Source organism: Macrobrachium rosenbergii, chromosome 49, assembly GCF_040412425.1.
Source record: "Macrobrachium rosenbergii isolate ZJJX-2024 chromosome 49, ASM4041242v1, whole genome shotgun sequence".
Taxonomy (NCBI): Eukaryota; Metazoa; Arthropoda; class Malacostraca; order Decapoda; family Palaemonidae; genus Macrobrachium; species Macrobrachium rosenbergii.
In genome coordinates, this window is record NC_089789.1 from 18,095,966 (window position 1) to 18,108,172 (window position 12,207).

The 12,207-nt window shown below is 35.1% G+C and overlaps 1 long non-coding RNA gene across 1 annotated transcript; it reads left to right on the forward strand.

The window, feature by feature from the left end:
- The first annotated feature begins 345 nt into the window (after positions 1 to 345).
- LOC136832129 (uncharacterized) lies at positions 346 to 9,073 on the forward strand. Its single transcript, XR_010851081.1, has 4 exons — positions 346 to 446; positions 5,388 to 5,464; positions 6,688 to 7,571; positions 7,617 to 9,073. It is a non-coding gene; the product is annotated as an uncharacterized lncRNA (long non-coding RNA).
- The last annotated feature ends 3,134 nt before the right edge of the window (positions 9,074 to 12,207 follow it).

Consider the following 12,207-nt stretch of genomic DNA (forward strand, 5'->3'; position numbering starts at 1 on the left):
TCCGGAAACTTTCTCTTTTAGTCAGCAAGACTCACTTTGAAACGCATTAAAGTACAAAGGTGTCCATGATAAAAGTAAGTTTAAATTCTTGAGAATTATTGCAAGGGAAAGGGCACTTCTCATTTTCTCAAAGTTTTATTCTGTCTATCCAATTCTTTTGTTCATATTTTGGAGGGCCCAATTGATGGCCTCCTAAGATAAACCAGGACGGTGATGCTTGTGATGACAGATGTCACTACTGTTTGTCTTGAGGTGACGTGTACAGAAAGTCTTACTGTGTTCTTAAAAAGTCCTTGTTTGTCTCTCAGCCAATCAGGAATTGTTTTCTTCTTCATCCAAGAAGCTTTGGCTTCCTTTGTTTGTTTGGGAGCCGGTGAAGGCGGTTACTTTACGTTTTTGGTGTTCGTTTTTGCTTGCAATGGTGCTGGGTGTTCAGTGGTATTGTGGTAATTATTTAAATTCCCATGGTAAGTTATTTGAATCATTTTCCTAAAGGTACTTAAAATTACCAGTCTTCAATTTTTCCAGGTTATGGTAAGGTCATTGTTGTGTGAACTTTTAAGGTTATAAGATGGAAAGTGATAATTCTTATAACTCATTTAAGAAAGTGTGTATGCGTGAAAATTTGTTTTAATTCGACTAAAACTGTTGTCCTGGTTAGGGGCAAGGTGGACTGATTTAACTTTACCTGCCTGGGATTACGGAAATTGTAGTTACTGTATCTCAAATGGCTACACACTGGATAATCTTAAATACATTAGTCCATCATGCAATGTTACTGCTATAGTGTAATTTATGAAAATTGATTAATCATAAATATAAAGTATATGGGAGTGCAAGAATGTAGCTAAACACCATAAAATTTATTTGGCAAATAGTTTGGCTATATTTTGTCATGCAGTTAACTGTAAATTTGATCTTTGACAGGTATGGCAGTCGAGAAACAGGCCATTTTTGTTACTTTATTGAATGATCTTGGAAACAGTTTTGTTGAATGCAAAGCATAAGTACATTTGTGGGATACAATTCAGTAGTTTCCACTGTTATTTCTGAAGTAGCTTTAAAAATGCTTATACATATTTGGGAAAGTTTTAGTTTTGTAGTCGTAAACTTCCCTCGGTATAGAAATAAATTATCCGGAATGGAACAGTTCGGTGAGTTTTGCAGTTTCTCAATTATCCTAGAATATTCACATTTCGTTTGTGCGGTATTTCTATGGTGAATTTAGGAGCGGAGGATGGGTTTAAACGTGGAAGGCAGCTCGGTGAAGTTTTTAATTTCAGCAGTTTGTCAGAAGTTAATCCTGTGAATATTTTGTGAATAGACTGGGTCTGGTCTTAGAGCAGTATCCGTTCGGTAATATTGCGGAGAAATAAATTAGCTCTAGCCTACTGCTTCAGTAACTCGAACAAACGTTCAAAACAGGTTAAATGTTTAATTTAAAATTTGCTCATTGTCGAAGTCAACATAACCGGTTTTTATAGCGAGCAATAACGAAGCATTTGCGTACAGTGGGGCTATTTATAGTTTAATGAATCTGGATTGTTAAAGGAGTGACCACAGATACACTTGCTAACCGTTCGGCCACAAACCGTTTAAATGGTGATTTTAAACTTTGCCCGTAAAGTTAGCTGTTTTAGGTTCTAATAATGAAATGCCAAACTGATTTTAAAATCTGAGAAATTAGTGCTAAATTTCTTAGCGGAAATATTAGTTTTATATCATTGCGTAGAAATTCATTAATTTACCTAGTAATTTTTCTCTCATGTAAATGAAAGTTTTTCTGTATGTAACCTGCCAATCGATAATTTTGACCAAAAGTAAAGCCCTAATTTCCTTAACCATCTTAATCATAACCATTAAAAATTGTTCTGGTAATTGTATGATTAGCTCCGCGCCTGTTTTTACCTTTTCAAGATTATTTCTTCTAACTTTTAGTGGTTCTGATACTGGGTTGTTTTTTCGGCCAAATGATGGCCTTCGCCGTGTTTAGTACTGGCCCCGGGAGGGGTTGGGTTAGTATGCATATTGCCGGACGAGATATGAACTTTCGAAACAGACTTACCAGTGCTCTGTCTTGTGAAGATCGCGTATGGAAACCCCTTGTTGATGGATAGGCGTCTCGAGCGCCAGCTAATTAGAACCAAAAAACTGTAGAATTTTCTGGTCTTTTTTTAGTTTACCAGGCATAAGTTAAGTTTATTCTTAAAGTACGTGGTTCTTTTTCTAAAATGTTGGCTTTTGGGAGTGCATTTTAAGTTAGTATGTATGAAGAAATTTTGAACTTATATGAATAGGTGTTATAATGGCTTTAGAACCATGTTCCAGATTTTAGTTTCAGCATAAAATAAAGTAAAACTTGTTGTGCAGAGAAGAAATGTTTGAATGTTATAATTTTCATAATTCCACCGAAGTTCAGAAAATAGTATTAGCTGGATATTGTATGGGGAGACTGACAGTTGATAAATTTCTCGTTATTTCTAAATGTACTGATAGGTTTAATAGGTAGTTGTCTAAAGACCATGGATTTTGTAAGAAACTGACTGTAGCTTATATTAATGTTTTTAAAGATTTTTAAATAAATGCAGTGCTACTCTGGTCAGACGTTGTGCTGCAGTTAAGTGCTTAGGTTAACAATTACGAAACTACCAGACCTACCAGGACTGCTCTCATCCCCCATCCTATCCCATTCCAAGAGAATGCAAATCCCATTCTCTTAAGGGACTTTTTAATCCGTAGCGGGGGATTCCAAGAGAATGCAGTTTTACAGTTTTTAAGGACGTAGCAGGGGAGTTTTTACAGGGGAGTTTTAAGGGAAGGGGAGTTTTTAAGGACGTAGCAGGGGGAGTTTTTAAGGACGTAGCAGGGGGAGTTTTTAAGGACGTAGCAGGGGGAGTTTTTAAGGACGTACCAGGGGAGTTTTTAAGGACGCAGCAGGGGAACTTTTTAAGGACGCACCAGGGGGAACTTTTTAAGGACGCACCAGGGGGAACTTTTTAAGGACGCACCAGGGGAGTTTTTTTAGCAGGGGATGCACCAGGGGAGTTTTTTAGCAGGGGAGTTTTTAAGGACACCAGGGGGGAACTTTTAAGGACGCACCAGGGGGGGAACTTTTTAAGGACGTAGCAGGGGAGTTTTAAGGACCAGGGGAACTTTTTAAGGACGCACCAGAGGGACATTTTAAGGACGCACCAGGGGGACTTTTTAAGGACGCACCAGGGGGCCTTTTTAGGACGCTCCAATACTACTTTTCAATTCTTAGCATTAAAAATGTTTTTTGTGGGTATTTATTGAACACTGTTTATACAGATGCAAAAATGGCAAAACTATTTCACGTAGTCTCTGATGACCGATATCTAGTAACTTTATGATGAGTTGCTAAATCTTCATAATCTTAATCTAAAAATTTTGCAAATTCCTGATTATCGCAGAAATTCCTCCCTGCTGAAGTGTCCAAATCCAATTCAGGCTTGAGAAGTTACTCTTCCCGTCTTAATACCAAACACTTGCAAATAATAACTAACCAAGATTTTGCTCACCAAGGCTGGTATATGGTGAACTGCAAATGAAGAATAAATCACGCTTTTTAACTGTTTTATAATAATTTAGCCTTTTAAAACTTTTGAACAAGGACCCTACGCCAGAAATTTTGAAAACTGTATTTAGAGTACAATTATGAAAATGCATTATTGAATTATGAAAATTAACTTAGCGAAAATAACGAAACTAGCGAAAATAACGAAATGTCATTGATTTTAATCTGTTAATTTTCCATTGTGCCGAAAATTTAAATTACCCTCACACTTGGATCTTGTCTTAACGAAGCTGCTGCTAGTATAATTCTTCAATAACTAGCTGTCGTAAGGATTTCAGTGGGATTATTTCATTCAGTGTACTTTTAACAAACTTTCTGCAGTTCACTTGAGACAAAAGGTGGTCTAGGTTATTTATGCAGTAGCTCTGAAGCCTTGCTTTTGGTTTTTAAGGTATTCTGATAAATGGTTTCAGCTAGTTGTACACTTCTGTAAGTCTTAAGTATTCATATCGAAATCCCATGCAAATTAAACTGAAGACATTTTCAAAAGACTGTCAATTTGTACCTTGCCTAGTTTCCCTTCCAGTTGAAATATTTGAAATTGCTTCAACAGACCAGCATGCATCCACCAAATGAATGTTCAATGTTCAACGTGTATCTGGTCAATATGTAGAATGAAAAGGACTATAGGCAGTTAGAATGAAAACATTTTATTTTCTAACATTTAGCTCAGTGGGTCTTAGCGTATACTAAACAAAAGGGGGAAATGACTCATTTTTTGTAAGAATATTTTTAATTAGATTTTTCTAAGGAAAAGGTTTATCGAAAGAATTTTGTTCAAATTATGGAATCTAGTTGGTAGTAAGTAGGATATGCTGCCATAAAGATTATTACCTTGAAATTTTGAATTGCTTAAAACCTAAATAGAAATATCCTGTTTACATCTTAGTGTATTATTGGCCATACTAGTTGTGCTGCAGATTTGTACCATCAGGCATTGAATGCAGGGATTTTTTTTAAGTTTGCTGCTCTATTGTATATCTTTTCAACATATTCAGCTTCTACTTAATAACAAACTAATTAAATGAATGGAGCAATAAAAGTTAACTATCCTTTTGTGTGAAGACATGGATATTAATTTAGTTTGCGGAAGCATAGTTCTAGAATAGTGTCCAAAACTATAATTTTGGTTACTCAATCTCAAACCTCACAGGTGTTACCAGTTAGCTGATTTTTTTAATTTAATATTTCATCAGGACATTAATCATTAAAAAATTTCTAACTTTAAGATAATTTGATTAATGGATTTTCTGCGAATTAGTGTGATGGCTTGCAGTATTTTTTCTGGTTTATTGTGCATTAAATGAATAAATTTAACGTGACAAAGTTTTCTCCTCAGGAAGAACAAAGTGGCTGTATTGCAAATGGATTTTATTCGGATGAAGTTGGTCTGTTGAATAACATTTACGGATGGTATCAAAAGTCGCTGCAATGTAAAAAAATCTGATTATGTTGGAAAGGTTATGCGAACTAATGCTTTTTTGGGAATAGAATAAAGTTCTAGTATTTGTTAAAGAAGGGAAGGTAGTTTATTGCCGGTCCAGTTAATTGTAATAACATTTTTATTAAACTGAAAATCTTGAATTGGGAAGTTTGACAAAATAACTTTTTATGGTTATTTAACCTTGTTTATCTGGTAGTCGTTCAAAGTTTGTATTATTGATATTGACTGAGGAACCTTTTAGGTCAATTTAATTATGATATTGATCGTTTGAGTTGCTGTGATTTAATTTTATAAAGAAAAACAGAGTACAACGTAGTTACTATTAACGAAATTTCACAAATTTTGCAGGGAGATTTTTTAAATGTGGTACTTCAAATGAACAAGAATACTATCATGAAGCATGACTAGGACTGGGGATGCTTAAGGTAAGGTATATGAGAATTGAAGTAGGATCGTAAAATATATATGTAAATTTAGTTATTGAACTTCAGGAAATTACTTTTTATCAAGAAAGATTATAGAATAGTTGAAAAAAGTGGTCAGCGTAATGATTGGTTCCACTGTTAAAAAAACAACGGATGATAGTTCTTCGACTGGATTGTTAGGGTTTGAGGCAGAGCGGTTTTACTAGCCTTTCAGAGGAAACAAAATCCAGAGCCAGTCGGTTGCAAATAACATGGGAATTTGTTAGGAATATGAACTTGATGTTAAATTAATATTTTTAATTAATTTTTATTGTATATATCCAATTTGAATTCATATTTTTTTGCCTTTTATATTTTTTTCCTGTTATAGGATGTTCTGAGCTCTTCATTATTTAAGATTTTAAATGCTCTTTTTCAAACATTAGTTTGTAGTCTTTTTGATAGTTTTACTTGACAGAAATGTCTAGTCGCATTAAAAGCTGGTTTTCCAAAAAACAGGATGTAGTTAATGGATTTTATTTATTAAAATGTTAATGTATTTCAAATGGTGAATTTTTCCGAACTGACTAGGGGTCAACAATTAAAAAGTTTAATGAGTTGTAATGAGTTCTATCATTTTCAATTACGTCCCAGATACCGGGTTAAGATCTCATATAATTTCTAATTTTCCTAGTTCACACGTGGAACATTTGCTGTTTAATCTGAGCGTGTAAATTTTAAACTTGAGCGTCTTTTAAATGAATTCTTGACCAAAATCCAAACGTACTTAACAATTGGTGATTAGTAAAGCCAATATTGCATAGTTTTAATATCGTAAAGGAAACTGGACTGCACACAGCTTAAGGTGAATAAAATCAACCCTGATACTCAAGCTTCCTCTTCCCCTCTCCCTCCTGACAGCCGACGACCCTGTGGATGTCTCTTCCTCCTCCTCCTCCTCCTTCGTTTCTAAACGGCACTTGCGCCCCTCTATTCTATTTTTAACGTAAACACGAAGCAGCACCACCGTTCAGGTGTTTGGGAGTTTGTGGATTTTTTAATTTACAAATATTTCATCAGGACATTAAACTCCATTATGAAATTTCTAACTTTAAGATAACTGTGTTAAGGATTAATGAATTTTAGCATGTATTAGTGTGATGGCTTATAGGCAGTATTCAATTTTCTGGTTTACTGTGCATTAAATAAAGTAAATTTAACGTGACAAATTTTCTCTCCTACAGGAAGAACAGAAGTGGCTGTAATGCAAATGGATTTTAGCATTCGGATGAAGTTGGTCTGTTGAAGAGGACAAAGCAAGCGGATGTTCGCAACCATCAAAAGTTGCTGCAAGTGAAGTGATGTACAGCTTGAGGATTCGACTCTACGAAGATTTTTTTTTATACTTGGTCAACTGAAGCACTATTACCATTGTTGCATTATTTCAGAATCTGTTAAGATTTTAGTTTTAATTTGGTGTTTCAGTTTGTCTTTGACATTGCCATCGCTGAAGTTTGACAACTGTTAAAATGTTGCTATTACATCTAGTCACTCCTTTTATAATATTTATCAGAGTATGGATCAGTACTGCTGGTGGATTACATTGTTGCCTCAGTGACTAGATCATTTGCTCCACAAGTATGCATATTCTTGGCGCTTCTGAAAAGAGGAAAAATAAATTTGAAGGATGACTTGTTTAATCACTAGTGTTTATTTTAAATCCTCAATTTAAGCTTTATATAAACTTCAATGAGTTTTTCTAAATGACTTGTATGGCTGAGAATCTTTGAATTTCAGAAATAACTGAATAAATATATATGAAAGGAATGGCTACAAATTAAGTATGTATTTACTATGTATTAACTGCCAAAACATTCACTTATGTTCTTAAACAATCACTTCAGTTTTTGTCAGAAATTAGTGACCTGGGAAGCCACAAATTATCAAGTACGAAACAAAAACTACCCTAAAAACTACAACAGGGTACCTTGATAAATAGTAACAGATTACTTGTCTAGAGAGACTGATACTTGGTAATGAAATGCAAGGCCTGAAGATGCTAGCATTATGAAATATTTGCTGAAAGTAAAATCTGCAACAATAACTGGTGATGTTGGACCTTGTTCAGGTGTACCTTGTTCAGGTGTGCCTTGTTCAGGTGTACCTTGTTCAGGTGTACAAAGTTTATTTCGGTTACTGGGTGTTTATTAAGTCCATCTTGATTTTAGATAGAAAAATCAACGTACAGTGTGCTTACCGCGTTGAAGCTTTTAAGCATGGTCACAGGGTTTTGTTTGTAAAATTTAATGGGGAAATTAGGTAGATTTCCGAGAAGCTTATACGTAAAGTATTCTTATTACCAGAAAATGGGTATACTGAGGGTCTTACTCAAATTAGATTTACATGAGAAATTAGATACTAAATGGATTCATAATCAGTTATAATTTTTAAAGGACAATTTTCAGATTAGAGAATGTGACTCGGTGGATTTAATTTTAAGCTAGGTTTGTGTTCCTTAGTAGGGTTTTGTACTGGGTAGCTAGGCACGGGCATAAGACATGTAACGTAAATTATAACTCGACCTAGCACTAATTCAGTTACTCAGTGTGCATCCTGAACAATATTTGGTCGGTACGTTTGTTTGTCCATACCTATATTTCTATCCTTAACCAGTTTATTAAATAGTCTTTTTAAGACTGTTTTTGGGTTTTTAGGTTGGTCATAACTAAAGCTTTAGATGTGGTTTTCCTTCACTCACCTGGAAGAACTAAAGCATTCCTGCAAGCTATTGGTCGTATTAAGTCAAGTGGAGAGAACTTAATTTGCTATCTTTTCTGAGAAGAGTTTTTTTTTTTTCCTTCCATCTATTTCTGGTGTGGTATGAATAGTAAGCTTTCTTCGCACTTGAGCAGGGTATTAGGTCTTTTATCTGAACACTCAGGTGTCAGGTGGCTACTTATTCATTCATTTCCCGAGCTGAAGACCTTACAGGTTTAGATTGTTGCTGATGAAATCTTTTTGTGTGCATTTACACTGTTCCACCCACCTTTCCTGCAGTGCCTTGAACTAATTGCTTTGGATGCATCTATTGGCTATCCATTTTGATAAAGTTCATTGAATTTGTAGCTGACTACAAAACTTTTTGTTCTCAATTTGTAAGAGCCTAGAAATTTTCATGTTTTTATATCATTGGTTACATTAACGTTTTGTTATTCCATCTAGGTGGTGATTTTGTGATTAACGCTAAGACCGGTTAATGGGAGAAAATAAAACTATTACGTCATCTCTTCAGAACTCGGAACGTATTTTAAGGTTCATTTATAAACAGACAAACGACAAACTTCTCTTAATCGACACGAAACCACTGTCAACAAACGAAACTATTTCAGCAGATGACCTTTGAAGCTTCAGTAGCGAACTCAGATGGCCTATTCAACATTAGTAAACTCAATTTAAATTTCACTTCAATTTTTCATAATGCTTGATTTGCAGTTCAGCATGTTTCACAAATTGCACCATTTCTCACATCTGCGGCCTTCCCCATAGGGGCTAGTGCCGTCAGTGCTCCTCATGCGGGGCACTGTAGATATTACTTAGGTTATTTGCAGCGTCCCTTGGGCCCCTAGCTGCAAACCCTTTCAATTCCTTTTCTCCGTACCTCCGTTCATATTTCTTCCATCTTACTTGCCAGGCTGTCCTGACAATTGTTTTATAGTGCAACTGCGAGGTTTTCCTCCTGTTACACATTTCAGACCTTTACCATTTTGTTTCCCTTACAGCACTGAATGACCTCATAGGTCCCGGCGCTTGGCCTTTGCCAAAATTTAATATTCCAATTCCACTTGCAGCCTCAGTTTGACCTTATAGACTGCTTACAACGTCGATATCCACAGTATTTTACTGAGTGTTATTAGTCTATTTAGGTACAAGCCAACCTGATCTGTGACAGAGGAGGCAGGGAAGAGCCAATGGTAATTAGTATGGTTATAAAAAATCAATGTAATTGGTTTAAATTTGATGTTTTCGTATGTAATACTTAATTTTTATCCTCAGTGTGTGACTGCAAGCTCACAAACCTTGCTCAGCTGTGAGGAAATTAATTATAAATAGTTGCTACTGCACTTGTAAAATTTTCCTTCTATTTCTTCATCACTGTTCCTTTAAGATTAATCATTGCAACTTCATCTTAAGAGTCCAGATATATTAGGTATCAGGTGATGACTGTTTAATTAAAAGACCTTTTCGTCTGAGTTCTTGATTTATGATGTTGCTTCGTCTTCACTCTGCTCGGTTCTTTGGTTATCCTTCCCTTGAGTACTTCATTTTAACCCTTTGTTCTTATTCTCCTCTTCCATTGCAAGCCTCTAGCGATAATGTAACCCTTCCATACGTAACTATTTTTTCCCTTCTACTTCGCCCTTGTAATCATTTTAATATCTTCCAACCCCTGCTTTTCCTATCAATCCTCCTCCTCAATTCTCTCGCCTTTTTTTTACACCTAACACTTCTCTCGACATCATCTCCACCTTTAATCCTTCCTTGCAATCTCACGTACTCACATGCCTTTCAGTCCTCACACCCAGCCGCCTAAATCTTTTAATCGGTATTTGCAGTCTCTTGGTGGATTTCTTAGCCCGTACTTTTCTTTCTCCATTTTCAGTTATCTTTCAAATCCTTAGTCCATTTTCACTTTGTCGTTAATCCCCCTTCTTTTACAATCCGGTCTATTGTTTTTATGTTCGTTCCCCTGCCTTTCCTTTTAATCCTTTTCATTTCATTGTCTTACTGTTTTCATTTCAGTGTCTTACTTTGTTTGATTAACGTTTATTCTTGCATTATTTGTTCGCTCGAGCGTCAAGCGCTTTCATTGTACAGATCTTCCAGTTCCTAATACACTCGTCTATCAGTTCTTTCGGTCCTTTCTTTTGTTCCCTTCACTTTTTTTTTTATCTCGTTCAGTAATCCATTGTATTGTTTCATTCAGTACTATATCACTGAACTGGGTGCTTTACTGTATCATTCCATTCAGTATTTTTAACAACTTTCAGCCCTATTCAGACCTCACTGTGCAGGGTCTTGTGGAGTAATTTTTATAACTGTTGGTTCGTAGTCACACGTTGAGCTCTTGAAGCAAATTTTTTTAAGAGCTTTTTTCGAAGTCGAAATTTATTCTAACTATCATTTATGTATGGTAAATAGATTTATTTTTATGCCCATTAATTCGTGGTTTTAAGCATTTCTTGCGTTGCCTTTATATAAAGTTGATATAGCTGCTTTTTCTTACTGATGGGTTGAGTTGGCCTTGTTAACAGCCACAGGCTTTTGTTCTTTACTTGCAATGATTTAGAGAAGTTTTGCTAAACATGATTTTTATTTTTCAAAGTGTCAAGTACGTAATCTACCCTTGGTGCTCTCCCATTGTTTATCTGCGCAAAATAGTCGCATCAGTTTTACTTGTTCTTAGCTATATAGTCATATTTCGACCAAGCAATGTATTCCATATTTTATCCAAATTCATTTTTATTATTAATTGGCTTAAAAGCGATTTCCCCGTAAAGTTAAATTGTGTTCGTTGATATAATTCATTTAGATACTTATGAATTGAATTCTCATTTAAATTATCCTTTTGAATTAAATTCTCATTTGTTATGAGAAATGTCGTAGTGACGTTTAGCTTTTACGTGAGAGAGAATTTACAACACGCCAACCCTCACATGAATTGCTTAAAAACATGCTAATCTTAAATACAGTACTCGGTATATAATCATTTGAAGGCTATATACTATAACATTGAAATATAGTTACGTTCGTAACGATGGCCAAAGTTTAAAACTTTGATTACCAAAATTTGTGATAAAAGACTGTCCTCATAGCCCCTCTCTCAAACTTTGTATGCCCTTAGTTACTACTCGAAACACTTAATGGGTCTTTTTAACTCGCTCGCTTACATCACCTCATTCCATAGGTTTTATAGCTTATTTATTGGAGACGAACTGATCAAGGGATTTCTACAGAGGGACTGAATTTCATGTTGATTTCATGTTGATTTCTTTGAGACTTACTGATTTGTGTATAAAAAATGAGAATAGAACTGTTAGCATTGAAAAATGAACAATGAACAGAAAATTAAATTTATGGATTTCTGCATAAGTTTTCACGTTGTACCGTGTATTGTTTTGTAAATGGGACCGATGAGTTTGTGATAAGAATTACTGCAAATTGAGAATGTTGCAGAGTTGATGTAACTTGCTGTATTTGTCCATTGTTTACAGAAATTACTAATGAATGTACTGTATAGAATAGGACGTGTACTCACTATTATGTCTAAGAATCTTGGGAAATAAAAATAAGATTAATGAATTGCTTTTATTTATGACACAAAGCGATACAAATAAATCCTTACCCAAAGAAAACGAGATATAAAGTACGTGCGTAAAATATAAATGACATTTTTAATGATAAAAATCATAATCATTAGATTATGATTTTTTTTAAGTCCATAATCAGGAGTGTTCTCCTTAACCGCCCCCCCGCCCCCAACCTCACCCAAAACCCCGTTCCTCTACCAGCAACAGCTGACGACATGTACTTCGCTTAGAGGGGCCTAGTGTATGAAATACCCTTTTTTCGCCATCCCGATTGCCATTCATTTCCAACGTAAAGTTCTTTGTTACTGATGCATAACAACAGAAGTCTTGTATGTTCCCACGCAAATACAAGAGAGTCAGAAGGGCTTAAGCAATTATGTAATGTAAATTATGGTG